Genomic DNA, 15,784 nt, shown 5'->3' with positions numbered 1-15,784 from the left:
TAGTTCCTACAACACTTTTTCCATCCTTTTTTTTTTTTTTTTTTTTTTATCTTTAACAACAGTTAAAAATTCTGAAGATGTAAGTTGGACAGTGCCCTCATAGATTTGTTTGATTATTCCCTACCGTTTGGTTCTGGTTAGGCAATGTCTGCAATTGTGCCGTAGGGGTTGGTGCAGGCGAACAGTGGGCAGGCCAGGAAGAGAAGCAGTCAGCATCTCCTGAGATCCAGCCATGCTGGAACTTAGGGTGCCGAGCAAGAAAGCAACCCGCCCTCCTTCAGGGTACGCAAGCCAGGAAGCGAACCAGTCAGCATCTCCACTGAGCCTACTGGCGCGCGGGCTGAAACTCAAACCTCCCATCTTGCCCCTCACCCCGTTAGCAACTGGGGACCAGAGGTCTGAGCATCTCTTGGGAGGATGACCATATGCCATATAGCAAATATAGCAAATATGGGGGATTTCCTTCTCTTTGAAAGCAAACGTTGTTTTTACTGTTTTGCTTTGTTCTAATTAATTGTTTTGCTCTATTCAATATTCTGCTTTGATAGGTTTTATAATGTTCTGTATTTCATTTGATTTTGCTATACCTGATTGAATGGACAACTACTGTGAAGATAACGAGATACACTATGGTACCTATTACTGTTATCCGGGTATCCTGCTGTGAAGTTCTGTACCAGTTTCACTGCACTGTCTCAATTGGCTTTGTTCTGTTGTATTTTACTACCTTCAAAATAAAAGTCTAAAAAAAAATAGTGCCATAGGGGTGACAGCATGTACATCACATAGGCACATGTCAGTTTGTTGCGGGATGGTTACATCTTGTTAGATGGTATTTATAACACAGGAACCAACTAAGCCCTCTAACTTCACTTGCTTTTAATCACTTGCTTTTATCACCAAGTTTATAAGTCACACAGATAAACACAATGTACTCCCTTTAGCTTTGCCATAAACAACACGTCTGATATATGGGCATGGTGATAAGGGTAGCCCATTTTTCAGGAACTTGGTAGCTCAAACCAGTACCATCACTGGGCTTTTCCCTGTGTTTATGCAAGTGCCCAATGAGTGACCTTATGATGTCAGATGGCCAAAAACAAATCTGACTTCAGAGCAAGCTTATACTGCCATTTTCTGAACATACATCCTATGATGAGCTATGAAGTCTGATTACCCAGGCACAGATCACCTGTGCCTGTGAGATATGTGATCTCACTTTTCCTTGGCTCTAATCACCTCTGCCCATTCCCCACACCACCCTGTTTCTTTTCTTTTTTTTTTTTTTTTTTTTTGTCTTTTTCCTTTTTATCAATACCGGGGATCGAACTCACGACTGCCTGCTTGCAAGGCAGACGCTTATGCCGCTGAGCTAAATCCCCAGCCCCACCACCCTGTTCCTTTATCCCATAAGAACCCCCAAGCCCTATCCTCAGGGAAGCAGACTTGAGACATGAGTCTTCTGTCCCTTCACACTTGGCCACCTTGTGGATAAACACCTTTCTCTTTTGCAGAACATCTTTTCAGTGGTTGCAGTAGAAAAGACAGAATGACCCTGGTTTGGTGTTTTAATAAGGTAAGTACCATTCAGTAATACTTCAGGATGTATGGGTATTTCCTTATCCATACTCTTTAACCAAATTTTTTATTCTTATGTCTTTTGCAGTGCTGGGGACTGAACCTGGGGCTTCATGCATGCTGAGTAAGTGCTCTGCCACTGAGCTGCGTCCCCAGCTCCTACACAATAGTTTCAGCATCCAGTGACAACCTCTGAACCCAGGGTAGTTATGTGCTGCTTAGCGACAGAGATATGTTATAGAAGTGTAGTCAGATGATTCTTCATTGTACAAATCTCAGAGTATACTTTGGAATGCTACAATGACTACCATGGCTCTACAGGATATAAAAGTAATGTTATGGTATCATCTGTGAAAATTCATTATGTAGCACAAGACTGTATTACTCAAAAAGTCTTCCAACATGTTTGACTGTAATTCCTGAGACATACAGACACTGACACTGAAACAAAAAATAAAACAAAATTTTGTGCCATTGTTATCGTTTCTTTCTCTGTAAAAAAAAAAAACTTTCCCTACTAGTCCCCATTTTTTTTTTTTTTTTTTTTGTCTTTTTCCTTTTTATCGGTACCGGGGATCGAACTCACGACTTCCTGCTTGCAAGGCAGGCGCTTATGCCGCTGAGCTAAATCCCCGGCCCCCTAGTCCCCATTTTTTAAGTCACTACTTTGAACCGAAAGATTTTTTTTTACAGTCAAGTGTGTTAAAATTGACATCACACTTAATATTCTTTGGTTCCTCAAACTGTCTCAAGTTTGGGAAAGAGAATCCACTTTGAGTTAGTCATGTATCTTTTCGACATGTTCCCACCAGTCTTTAAGGATGTCTTTATTTTGTGACTTGAGAAATGGGGAAAAAAGTCCAAAATGTTCTTCCTACTCTTGCACAGTTATGTGACACTTTATTTCTGACATCAGATGTGCATGTGAGTTCTTCCCCATATACCAAGCCATTCTCCAGGGGACACCAGCTGCGAGTCCTCTAATTCAATTCAATTAATTCAATTATGACACTCTACCTGCAGATAACATCAGAACTTTAAGGGCTCAGTCGGGAGATGACCCCTATTTCTGATGTCAAACACAAGCCCAGGTTGTGACCCACTTGCTATAAAATGGGGTTATTCCAGATGCTCTCCTTGGGTTTAATTTTCTACAGCAGCTTACAGAATTTAGGGAAACATGATCCTTATGTTTACCCACTTATTACAAAGGTTATTTCAAAGGATATAAATGGTTGGCCAGATGAAGAGTGAGATCTGGAGGGCGCCATACTCACGAGTTCTATCCCTGCGGAGTTGGAAAGTCCAGCTTTCCTGGCACACAGAGGAGATCTTATTCATCAACCTGGAAGCTCCCCAAAGCCAGTCCTTCCGGTCTTTTATGGAGGCTTCATTATGCAGGCATGATTGATGACATCATGGGCCAATGGTGATCAATTCAACCATCAGACCCCCCTCCCTGAGGCCAAAGGATGAGTCCAAATTTCTACTCTCTAATCACATAGTAAGCGCCCTGGCAAACAGCCCCTCATTCTGTGGTTACATAAGGACTTCCCAAAGTCACCTCATTAAGAAAAGAATCCATTAATTCTTTCCATCCCTACCGTGGCCTGGTGTGGGGCTCAGAAATCTGAATTTTTATCACATTTCTAAGTGGTTCTACTACAGGGAGCTCATAGATCATACTTGGGAAAATGACCGTGTGCGGGCCACGTAGCTGATACGAAGGACTGGACCAGGAACTTAAGAGTCCTTGAGTCCACGGCTGAGCTGCACCCCTAGTCTTCTCTCCTGCATCTTTCGCTTACTCATGTTCAGTTTCAGTACAAATGTCCCTTTGCTGTGCCTGCCTTCCCTGCTGCTCTGAACACAACCGGCCCTTTCTGTTACCTGCTTTCATCACATCCTGCAATTCGGCACAGCACACAACAACCTGAAAATTACATACCTTCAATTTGTAATTAGATGCTTAGTGTCAGCCTCCCTGTGTGGAATGGAGCACCAGAGGGCAGTAACCAGGGCCTTTGCAGCATGCTCAGGGCCAATACGGGCAATCAGTAAACGCCTGTGGACCAAGTACACAAGTGAAGGAATTAGAAGGTTTTTTTAATACTGACTTTATTATCAAATGAAGACGGAACAGAACACAGAATTCATAAATAATGAATATAGAATCAAGTTCATTACCAAAATGAATAATTGGATATCCCACTTCCTGTTCTCAGCATCTTTCCTGGGGTCCTTGGAAAGATAGTTTGCATAGAGGAAATTGCACTTTAATGACAAATTTGGGGACAATCTGCTCAGAATAAGCAGGAATTCATAATGAAATTACGGCCTCACTAAGGCCTCTCCTCCCACTTCCTTCCCTTCTGGCTTCAGTTGTCATCTTGAGCTGAAGCGGCAGCATCCTCTCCTTGCAGCCTCCTGCCAATTTCAGGAGTGCAGCACCAGGCAGGACGCCTCCTGGCTGGGGAGGGCGGGCACTTCCCCTCGGACGTCATTAACTGTGTGTTCCCCAGACGACATGCATTCGTCTCCATCCTAAATGTGAACCCTAAAGCTCCTTCACAATTTAACCTCAGGCAAAATAAGCATGAAATTTTACATCTAGAATTTATGTTCATGTATTAAAAGATGGGAATCAGGGTTATGTTGTTTCAGATATTTATTTCTCTAAATTAGTGACTGATTCTGCTGGAGAAATTGAGAGAATACGTGTGAGGGAGTGAAAACAGGGGCTGCTCTTTTTCGAAGGCTTCCAGAGCTTGATGGTGCCCCTGGACTTGAGACAGCAGCAGGTGTTGTTTAAGGGCGCACTCCTGAGAATTTCTTTCAGGGCACCGTCCCCAGCACATTAGAGTAACAAGACATAGAGACAGGAAGAATTAGCAACTTTTCAGTCTTAGCCAGATAGAAGAGCATTGTAGAATCTGAAATCTATGTGTCTCAGAAATTAAGAGAAATACACCTGATTCTTAGAAATTGGGTCAAGCTTATTTTCTTGTGAAGTTCCGTTTGGTTCTGGCATTGTCCTAAATTTGGAAGTGAAGAGGGATGGTACCGGGGGTGACCTGGCACCAGGCCTGCATCTTCAGCCCATTCAGTCCCTTTGTTGGGTGCTCACTGGACTCAACTCACCTGCTAGCAGAAGATGGGAGGTCATGGTACCTCTTCTCGGTACCTCAGTCTGATCAACCATAAGGCAGAGACAATAATATATCCTGGGGACAACAGAAGACATTTTATATCATTGTTTTGGGGTCGGAATGAATGAGATAGTCTTGCTTCCCATGATAATGACAGCAATAAGAAGAATAACAACAGTGGTAGCAAGCTCTAACATTTGATAAGCACTTAGTAAGTGTTAAGGACTAAGCTAAGCATTTCACGCAAATTACTTCAATTCTCAAAATAATCTTTTAAGGTGAATATTATTAGTACCTCATCAGTTAGGAAATTGAGGCTTAAATAAATGAAACACCTTGTTCAATATCACCCACTGAGTAAACAGTGATAGTTGGACTTTAACCGCTGAAACTCTGTGGCCCAAGCTCTTACCATCTACCACTCTTTCAAAGAGGTTCTGTCTTTGGGGGAAAGGGTAGTAGTGGGGAAAAGAAAGGCAAGGGAAGCAAATGATTAGACACACTCTGACTGGAGGGTTCCCTACAGATTATGATACGGAGCACGCTGTGAGAAGGAGCTGGGGAGGGCCAGCCACCATGCAGGAAGCCTAGGGAGGGAGACTGACCAGGCGGTGAGGAATCAGTGGGCGCTTACCAGGCATTCTGAGTCCAGGTCAAGAAAGGAGGAAGAAAAAGAAAAACAATCAGAGGAGACAAAAGACCCAAGATACAAAATAGCAAGGACAAAGAGGAACAGCACAGCATGTCAGAGGAACAGAGGGAACGGGGTGCAGGGCTGGAATGTGGGAGCCTGGGGACAGGCCCAGAGAGAAAGGTGGGAAAGCTGGTGAGGTCTCTATGTCCATGAGGCCTAGAGTCAGCGCAAGACAGCTGTACCTGATCTACTAAGGACTTGGATCCACAATGGATCTGGATATAAGGAGGGAGGGGAAAGAAGAGAGAATGAGCATGATGTGGCAGTGCATGTCTGCAGTCCCAGCACTCCGGGGTGCAGAGAGAAGATGGTAGGTTCGACCTGAACCGAGGCAACTTAGAGACTTAGTGAGACTTTGTCTCAAAATAAAAAATAAAAATGAGGCTGGGGATGTAGCTCAGTGCAAAGGTCTTGTGTTCAATGTATAGAAAAGTAGGAAGAGGGAGACAGGAGAGAAGAGAGAGGAAGGGAAGAGAGAACCAACCCAAAGAGGGAAGGAGACGGCAGGGAGGCTGCTGGAACGGTGCTGGTGAGAGGCATGGGGGCGAGAATGGAAGGAGCAGGGGCTGGGGACTTAGCTCAGTGGCATAAGTGCCTGCCTTGCAAGCCTGTGGTCATGAGTTCGATCCCTGGTACCGGTAAAAATACAAAAAAAAAAAAAAAAAAAAAAAAAAAACAATGGAAGGAGCAGGAGACAGAGAGGACAGGAAGATTCTAACTTAAACAATATTTGAAGAGCACTGATTAGAGAGGACAATAGTCTTTAAAGATCTTTGTTATGAGGCAGGGCTGGGGAGACCTACCATATCTCATGTAGCCCCCTCAACAACAATTGAGCTAGGGTCCATCACCAGGCCAATTTCATGGCCTGGAAAAGTAGGCTCTGAAAAGTGAAGGGGCTCACTCAAGGCATAAGACAAGTGGAAGCAGAGCCAGGATTAGGAACCAATGTGGTCTCGCTGCAAAGCAGGGCTTTGGTTTGGTTTTGTTGTTTTCTCTTTGGGGTAAAAGGAAAGGAGAAAGAGGAAGGAGCTGAGCATGAGGCTCAGGTTTCTTGGTCAGCAGACCAGAGGAACAGGAAGGCCAGGAACTGGGATACGTATGAGCAGGCATGGAGGGAAGATGAGACTCTCCATCCTTTATACCCTTGAGTAGGACACCCTGTTGATGCCATCCAGTAGGTAACTGGAAATACGTCAGGAATTGGGCCACGAATATGGAATAAAGTTCCTGGTGAAAAGTCTCAGGGAAGAGGCAATCAAAGAGAATAAGTGTCAGGAGAACTAGGCCTTGACCTTCAGAGGGCATTGGCTGCTAAGGGCCAACCAAGGAACAGAAGCTGGAGAAGCAGTCTGAGAGCAGCAGGCTAAGGGACCTGTTGCGGCAGGAGATCAAGAAGCAGTGTGCTACAAGAGAGACAAAGTGGTCACAGAGTCTAAGTCAGTGCAGAAGTCAAGAAAATGAAATGCTCTCTAAACTGAATTATTAGTATACAGTATCTATGTCTACAGTATCTATGGGGAGAACCCAGCAAACTCGATCCTGTAACAGAGGTCACAGAAGTAGCAGCGTGACAGCTAGAGGAAATGAGAGGGCTCAGGACACTGCTGCTGGTCTGTTTCAACATGCAGACACGAACATGTTTATAGGTAAAGGGGAAGAAGCCAACAGAAAAGGAGGCGCTAAATCAGTAAGACAGACCTGATTCCTGGAGGGCGTAGAAAAGAAATGAGAATACTAAAATCAGTGACTAAAATGCACTCAACAGCTAAAATTAATGAAGGCACTTTGATGTTTTAATTAATTGCCACATATTGACATAAAAAGGTAAAGAACAAAAGTTCTGAGAGCTCAGAAACAGATCTCTCTCTCTCTCTCTCTCTCTCTCTCTCTCTCTCTCTTTCTCTGTGTGTGTATATGTGTGTGTAAACTCAGTAAATGAAATAGGAAATGCTCTCTCAAGTTGGGAGGGTGAAGGATAGCTTATTCAACAAATAATCTACTTATATCTGTCAAATTACTTTGGGAAAAACTTAGATTTTCATAATATATGAAAAACTTCCAGTAGATTAAAGATTTAAATCTATGACATGAAATCATACGTGAAAATATCAGAAAAGCATTTTGGGAAATAGTAATATAACCTTGGGTGGAGATGTTTCTCTAAATGTCTGGATATGTCCTCATGGAGCCTGAACTTGGCCTCTCCAGAGGTGGTTTGGTAAACAGGTTGAGTGTTGAGCATGGACCTGGACCTGGGGAGCTGGCAGTGAAAGGCCTTCAGGGCAGAGCTGCATACGTATCACCTGGAATGGGACAAGGTTGCAGGAAGGAATGAAAACTTAGATATTGACTGCAATGGACAGGACAGCAGTGAGATGTCAAAGCCTGCTGCCCCCAAAGTTTCAACGGCAGAACACGCAAAAGCGAAGTCCCGGCCACCTCACCTTCTCGGCACCTCCTTGTTTATATGAGGCACTTTTCATAAATAAGAAGTAGATTAAAAAGTGATTCAGGGGAAGATTCTGGTAAGACAGTGGTATTGCCACAGTCTTTGAATGTCCCTGAATGCCCACAGAAAAATAGACTCCAAAACTAAAATAGCATAGAAAGTATTTACAGCAGACTAGGTGTTATAAACATGGTAACAAATTTTGCAGTTCCTCCCATCAAAAGCTGGAATCTGATTTCAGTTCTGGCCTTTGGTTAGCTTTCAGCAGTGACATGCAGTAGAAATGACACCATATGACTTCAGAGCCTCGGACTTGGAGGTTTGGTGAATAACCTAGGTCATCTGTCCGGAGACACCTCCATGAGTTCACAGATACTTCTGGATGCCTTTTGATGTGGACAGGAAACCAATTCATCACCTTAGCAACTTGATAAATAAAGAGAAAGCATTTATCCTACCTTTTTTAATGTATGAACTCTGCAAATAAGCAAGGAAAGAGTAAATGGGAGAAAGCATCTCTTTATAATAAAAATACTCCAATGAATATATGAAGAAAAAAAGAAATTAGGACATCATCATTCTACAATCACCAATGAATGAAGATCTTAACAAATGCATCAATAGCTACTAAGATTTTCAAAAGAGAAAGTGACAATCAGACTACATGCCTCTTCTAGTATTTCTGAAGGGATCAGGCTTACGTCTGCCCGAACCTCTGACTCAGTCAGTGCGCAAAGGACCAGTGTCTACGTGCCAGGGGACTGCAACCAACCAAACCTAGACTGTGGGAAAAGCCATAGGTTAAAAACAGCTTGCATTTTCAACAGCAGGATCATAAAGGAAATAATGAATGGTGGGAAATCTATAGACACTAAAAGGAGTTCTTTTGTCCTATGCTATGATCACACCCAGGGCCTTGCACGCGCTAGCCAGGTGCCCTACCATGAGCTACATCTCCAGCCCTGAAAGAGTTTATTTGAAAAGGGAACGACTAAACTATAATATTGAGACAAACATGTGAAGGTGATAAAATTATTATCAAAAAAATAAAGTGGTGGAGATATGGCTCAGAGGTAGAGCACTAGCCTAGCGTGAATGAAGCCCTGGTTTCAATCCTTAGCACTGAAGAGAAAGAAAAGAAAAGAAAAGAAAAGAAAGAAAGAAAGAAAGAAAGAGAGACAGTTTTGATCATTATGAATTTAGAAGAGCCCTCAACAGAAGGCAGCATGATTGGGGAAGCACAGTGCAAGCTCGGTAATTGATGGGGTGCCCTCTGCTTTAGTATAATTTATTATACTGTACACTACATGTATTTTGGGATATGCCCTGTTTCTGGTTTTCTGTTTATAATAAGGAAGTTTATTTTAAAATGAATTCAGAAGAAGAGGGAGCAGTTTTGGTTTGTCTGCTCTTGTTCCATCTTTCATGGCTGGAGAGGATGAAAAGGAAGTAGGAGCTTGCCAGAGAGAAGATTTCCCTAGAGGGATTCTGCACAATGGGAATGGCATTCTGGGGTGACTTAGAAAGCAATTAGGTGATAATGGCCATACTTCCAAAACAGTTATACAGACTTAATGCAATTCCATTCAAAATTCCAACAGCATACCTCACAGAATTAGAGAAAATAATCCTAAAATTCATCTGGAGCCAGAAGAGACTAGAATAGCAAAGGCAATTCTGGGCAACAAAGGCAACACAGAGGAAATCACAATCCCTGACTTGAAATTATACTATAAAGCTACTGTGATAAAAACAGCATGGTACAGAATCAAAGATCAAAGGAACAGATTAGAAAATACAGAAATAACTCCAGACATGGTGAGCCACTTTATCTTTAACAAAGGTGCCAAACACACTCACTGGAAGAAAGATAGCCTCTTTAATAAATAGTGCTGGAAAACCAACACTGTACATACTAAAGATTTAAAACTGGACACATTATCTTTCAACATGCATTAAACTAAGTTATGAGTGGATCAAAGATCTCAATACTAAAACAGAAACATTAAATTTGCTGAAGGATAGAATACATAAAACTCTTAAAGATACTGGCATAGACAAAGACTTTATAAATAAAACCCCAGTGACACAGGTACTATCACAAAGAACCAACAACTGGTATCTCATCTCATTAAAAAGTTTTTGCCCAGCAAGATAAACCACCAACAGAGTGAAGTGACATCCTACAAGGTGTGAAAAAGTGTTTGCTACCTGATCCTCAAAGGATTACTACTGAAAACATATAAAGAACTCAAAATAAAGATCTCTCAAATTTAAAGAGTCAGTCTAAAAATGAGCATCTGAGATGAATGCATGCCTCGCAGATAAAGATAAAAAAACAGCAAATGATTATATGAAAAAATGTTCAACATCACTGTTCATGTGAGAGATGCAAATTAAAACCACACTGAGATTCCACCTCACCTCAGAAAGAATGGCTATTATCAGGAAATCAGTCAATAACAAATGCTGGAGGGGCTATTGGGGAAAGAGGAACCCTATCTCCACTGTTGGTAGGAAGGTAGACTGCTGCAACCACTCTGGGAATCAGGGTGGAGATTCCTCAAAAAAATTAGGACTAGAGGTCCCATTTAAGCCAGCTATTCCCCCTGCTGCATATCTTCCCAAAAGAATTAAAAACATCTTACCACAGCAATATATATGCACCCATGTTTACAGCAACATAATTTGTAACAGCTACATTTTGGAAACAATCCAAATGCCTATCAACCAAAGAATGGATAAAAAGATGCAATTTTTAAAAATATAATGGAGTACTACTCAGTCATAAAGAAAGGATAAATCTGAGACTTCTAGAGGTAAATAGATGCAACTAGAGACCGTACTCATAAGCAAACTAAATCAGACTTACATATGTAAGCATCATATGGTCTCCCCAGTGTGAGAAGCTGAGATGTTTATTATGTGAAGTGGGAATTTAATTTTATCTTTCCAAATATGAATCAATTGTGTCAACATCCTTTATTGATGTCTCCACCGCTTTAACATGTTGTTGTTATCAGGACTGAATACACGCAAATACAAAATTACCTCAATGTTCCAAGGATTCTTTCATATTTCTAGTTGAAGTCAGGTGTGGCTTCTAGGCAGAGGCCCAGACCTTTGATTCTGGGGCTAGGCAGGACATATGCTGGCTCATTTACAAATACAATCACATGCCACATAACCATGTTTTGGTGAACCATAGACTGCATACATGATGGTGGTCCCATAAGGTTATAATGGACTAACATGTGTGAGGCCTGCGCTTGATCCCCAATACCACAAAAGAAAAAATTCCTATTGCCCAGTGACATCATAGCCACCATAATGCTACAGCATAACGTATGTATCTGTGCTAAAGCTGGTGTAAATAAACTCCCTGTACTGCCAATTGTATTAAAGTTGAGGATACACAACAGTGATGTGCACAGGATCACAGTAAATGTGTATCTAGTACTGCAATTCCGGGGGTTGAAGCCAGGGCCTCTGCCGAGCTAGGCAAGTACTCTCCCACTGAATTACAGTCCTTTGTATTTTCAGACAAGTCACAGTAAGTTTTCTGGGTTGGCACAGAACTTAATGATCCTCCTGCCTCAGCCTTTGTAGCCAAGATACAAGGTGTGCACCACTGTGCCTGGCTTACATGATCTAGTACTGTTTATCATTGTGTTTGCATCTACTACTACTTAAAAAAAAAGTAACTGTAAATAGACTTGCAGGTCTCTCAGGAGGTGTTTCCAAAAGGTGGTTTTGTTATCACAGAAGGTGACAAGTTACTGCCCGTGAAGAGCACCCAGTGGGACAAAATGTGACAATCCTGACACTACGTAGGCCTAGGTGAATGTGTATATCTGTGTCTTAGTTTTTAACAAAAAAAAGTAAAACAGAGCAAAACAAAACCTTGTAAGATCTGGGCATGGTACTGCACACCTGTAATCCCAGTTACCCGAGAGACTGAAGCAGGAGGATTTCAAGCTCAAGGCCAGTTTTTTAAAAAAGGTTGAGGATTCAGTTCTGTGCCAGAGTGACTGCCTGGCATGCGTGAGACCCTGGGTTTAACCCTCAACACCACAAAAGAAAGGAGAGCGAGAGAGCCTGCACACATCTATCAGGATAAAATGAAAACACTTTTGAATAGCTGTACAATGTGTTGGTTCTTCAAGCCGTTATTACAAAACAATCAAAACATTTAAAAAGTTTTTAAATACATAAAGTAAAGTTGCAGTAAGCTTAGGTTAGTCTGCTATTGAAGAGAAGTGCTGCTGACGTCAGCGTGGCCCGAGTGTGATGCTCACAAAGCAGGCCGCGGTGTGCAGTGCCGCCCTTGGCCTCGCACTGACCCGGCCCACTCCCGCGCTGACCCAGTGCAGCCTGCATCCTGGCAGCTCCATTCAGAGGAAGAGCTCTGTGTGGGTGTACTGGAATTGCTGTTGTTCAGTACAGACACAATTGTTTTGATAATTTTATTTATTAGTAAATGTTTGCAGTACATAATGTTTACATTCCCGGTGGGGCGCTGGTACATGTGCGTAACACATTTTAATTCCTTGTTTCATCCCCATTCTCTCCCCTTCCTCCATCTCTTGATCCCTTTCAACTTTCAGAAAGATCTCCCTAATTCCTGTTTTTTGTTTTGCTCTGTACATATTTGGGTGTAGTATATTTTTATTTTTTGTATCATATAGTTACTGTATTAATTCCATGGTTTGGACACCTGTGGACCCACAGATACCTACCAAGCTGCTCAGGTATACAGCCATTCATAGGCTGGACCGTGTAGGTTTCAGAACATGATGACAGCACAATAATGGAATCACCTAACAGTGCTATGGTGGATTAACGAATGGGTCAACTTGGAACATCCAGCTGAATTGAATTAGCATGGTGCTGAGTGTAGAAGGCCCACCTAAGGTGCTAAGGATTGTTGCCAACAGCATAAAAAGAGAACTGGAAGGGAAGATGGTGTGCCATTACTTCTCCTGGAGAAGCATGTTGCACAGACTTTTCTGATATGAACTCTTCTGTTCTCATCCTCAAGGGGAGCTTGGGCCCTCGCTGTCACAGAGGATGGTTGTGGCTCTCTTTGGGGGGGAGCTCTGGTCCTTACCTTGAATGTTGCTCCCATGAAGATCTCTTGGCCTGCTGGTACAGATCCTTCAACTCACTGACATAGACTTTCTAGCTTCCAACACTGGCTTTTGGGTCTTGACAGCGTAGATCCTTGATACAGACTGGCATGAGACATTGTCATGGGCTCTAGGCCTCCAGTTGGATTCATGGAGGACACTGCCATGAGCTCTAGGTCTTCAGCTGGACTCGTGCAGCACCCTGACGTGGGGTCCAGGCCCTCAGCTGGATTATTTGGATCTCTAGTGCGTGGACAGATCTACTACACTTTTTGCATTTGACTCTTTGAATGAATGTTATAAAATAATCCTATAAATTATGTGTCCTGTATTAATTTTTTTTCATTATAAACCTTGAATACAACAAAACTGGTGTCAGGAGAATGGGGTTATGGTTGTGTCATCACTTGGCCGTGTGGCTTAAGAGCCTTGGGAATTAATTTGGAAAGGTTTTAAGAGTGACTGAAGAGGCAGCCTCTGTGTCTTGTAAACTATGGGAGACTCTGGTCAGAGCCTGGAAAATCAGAGTACTGATGGAAATGTTGCTGGATCCCAGGTGGCGTATAACATGCTTGGCAGGAAATTGATCTGCATTTTGTGGTAGGGATATTGCCTGGGTGACAGCAAAATTTCAGTGCAGTCTAGTGTTGGGGTGGTGGCATAGTTACTGTTGAAGGCTTTAGGCGAGATCTAAGTTAGAAATTAAGAGCAAAGAGATAGCAGAGTGATTTGAAGCATCTGGCCAGAGGGAAGGCTCCAGTGGAGCTGTGGACTGCAAGCGATGATGCAGAGAACATAGCTGTTAAGAAGGAAGGAATGATGGAAAATAAACTGAAGCTTTTCACCAGAAGGGAAGAGCACATCTGAAATGCTGCAGATCCCTGTTTTAGTCTTGCCATACCTTGTTAAAATGGGAAACAAGGATTGTGATTGTAATTATTTTCAAATGTAGCTTTGTGTTTTGTTTTTGTTTTCTGGTACCGGGGATCGAACTTACGGCCTTGCACTTCTCAGACAGGTGCTTATACCGCAGAGCTAAATCCCCGACTCTGTAATTATGTAATATGATTTTAACGTAGTTTTTAGATATATATTTGACATCAGGTTAGAGCTACATCCACCTCTTCTTTTTATAAAACACCTAGTATCTGGTATTTCCTCAATAACAAAAGCTATTTAAGAAAGAAGTTAAAATTTAAGCCAAGACTTTCAAAAGGTAAGATAAGAGGGCTCCCATAATAAATGTATTATTTTTCACATATTTGAAGCTTTTTTAGATATTTTCTAGACACTGTTTTTAATTCTTAATTTAGTTCCCTTGTAGTTAGAAAATGTATCTGTATCCTTCTTATCCTTAGACAGGTATTGAAACTTGCTTTATGGCCCCCGATATCATTTATCTTGCTGAATGCACCATAAGCACTTGAAAGATTGTTTTGTTTTGTTTTGTTTTGTTTTCAGTTGTTGCATATAGATCAGATAAAAATAACTGGTGGTATTATTCCTGTCTTCAGTGATTTTAATTATATGTTTGCCTACTTAGTCTGTCAATTATCAAATTTTCTAGTAATGTGTATGGGTAGGTCTATTCCTCCCTCTGATTCTGTAAATTTCTGCCTCATGCATTTGGAAGACCTGCAATTAGGATCACTCACCTTTATAACTGGTCAGTTATGCACTCACCACCTCATCATATGTCTCTCATCTCTTTATATCTTAAAGTCTACTTTATCTAATATTAATAGAACCAAATGCCTGTCTATGCTTAACATCTGCATGTTATACAATTATCAATTTATTTTTATTCTATTTGTTGTCTTTGTGCTTAAATGGGTTACTTATGGTTAACCTATGGTTGCATTTTTCATTTTTATCAATCGCAGCTTTTATCGAACTGTTTATTCTGTTTACATTCATCATAATTATTTATAAAGTTGGATTTAGGTCTAACATTTAACTATTTGTTTTCTGTGTATCCTTCCTGTTTTTGTTTCTCTTTTCCTCCCTTCTAGTGGGTTAACTAAACCTGTTTTTAGAATTTCACTGTATCTGGAGATATGGCTTAGTGGCATAAGTGCCTGCCTAGTAACCACAAGGTCCTGAGTTCAATTCCCAGTACAAAAAGGAAGGGAAAAAAATTTCACTGTAATTTTTCTACTACTCCCCTCCTTGGTGTGTTCTGTTTTATTGTTTTGGTTTGTTTGCTTGCTTTTTGTAACTGCAGTATGCTTCCTTAACATTCTGCAACCTATTTAGAATTAACAATATTATCTGACTTAAGCTTGCAGTTGTATAGTTCCATTTTCCCTCATACATTATACATCCTCATTCATTATACAAGAGTTTTTTAGATATGAGACAATAGTGAACCCCAAGACACAATACTGGAGTTTCCCTTTAAACGGCCACGTGTATTGCAGAGGAATTAAGGGGGGATCACCCTTCCTATTCTAAGACATAGCTACCATGTTCAGCACTGTCTTTTTGCCCTTCTCTTCCCTTCTTTTTTTCAGTCGGGGACTGGACCCACAGCCTTTGCACTCGGCTCAATCCTGGGCTCTTCATTTATACTTTATTTTGAGGGAGGGTCTCACTAAATTGTCAAATCTGGGCTCAAACTTGCAATCCACCTGCCTCCTCCTTCCAAAGTGCTGGGATTTCAAAAGTGCCACCACACCCAAATTCCCTTCATTCCTAAAGTGTCTTTTTGTGCATATAGGATACTGAGATGACAGGGTTTTTTTTTTTTTCTTTCAGTACATTAAAGTCACTGTTTGCACTG

At 41.6% G+C, this 15,784-nt stretch overlaps 1 long non-coding RNA gene across 15 annotated transcripts in view; it reads right to left on the bottom strand.

Annotated features, from left to right (window-relative positions):
- The window catches only part of LOC101787993 (uncharacterized), a 260,957-nt gene that overhangs the window by 57,789 nt on the left and 187,384 nt on the right, over positions 1–15,784 (bottom strand). For all 15 annotated transcript variants that reach the window (XR_010041635.1, XR_010041634.1, XR_010041632.1 and 12 more), the window contains 2 exons: positions 4,720–4,802; positions 3,527–3,643 (listed from right to left, as the gene is read on the bottom strand). This is a non-coding gene — a long non-coding RNA (uncharacterized LOC101787993). The remainder of the gene's footprint in view (positions 1–3,526; positions 3,644–4,719; positions 4,803–15,784) is intronic.

The sequence above is a fragment of the Cavia porcellus genome, unplaced genomic scaffold (assembly GCF_034190915.1).
Source record: "Cavia porcellus strain 051 isolate PalLab524CR breed Dunkin Hartley unplaced genomic scaffold, mCavPor4.1 scaffold_21, whole genome shotgun sequence".
In the NCBI taxonomy this organism is placed as follows: domain Eukaryota; kingdom Metazoa; phylum Chordata; class Mammalia; order Rodentia; family Caviidae; genus Cavia; species Cavia porcellus.
Note: the sequence above shows the minus strand (reverse complement) of the source record. Positions and strands in the feature narration are given on the sequence as shown.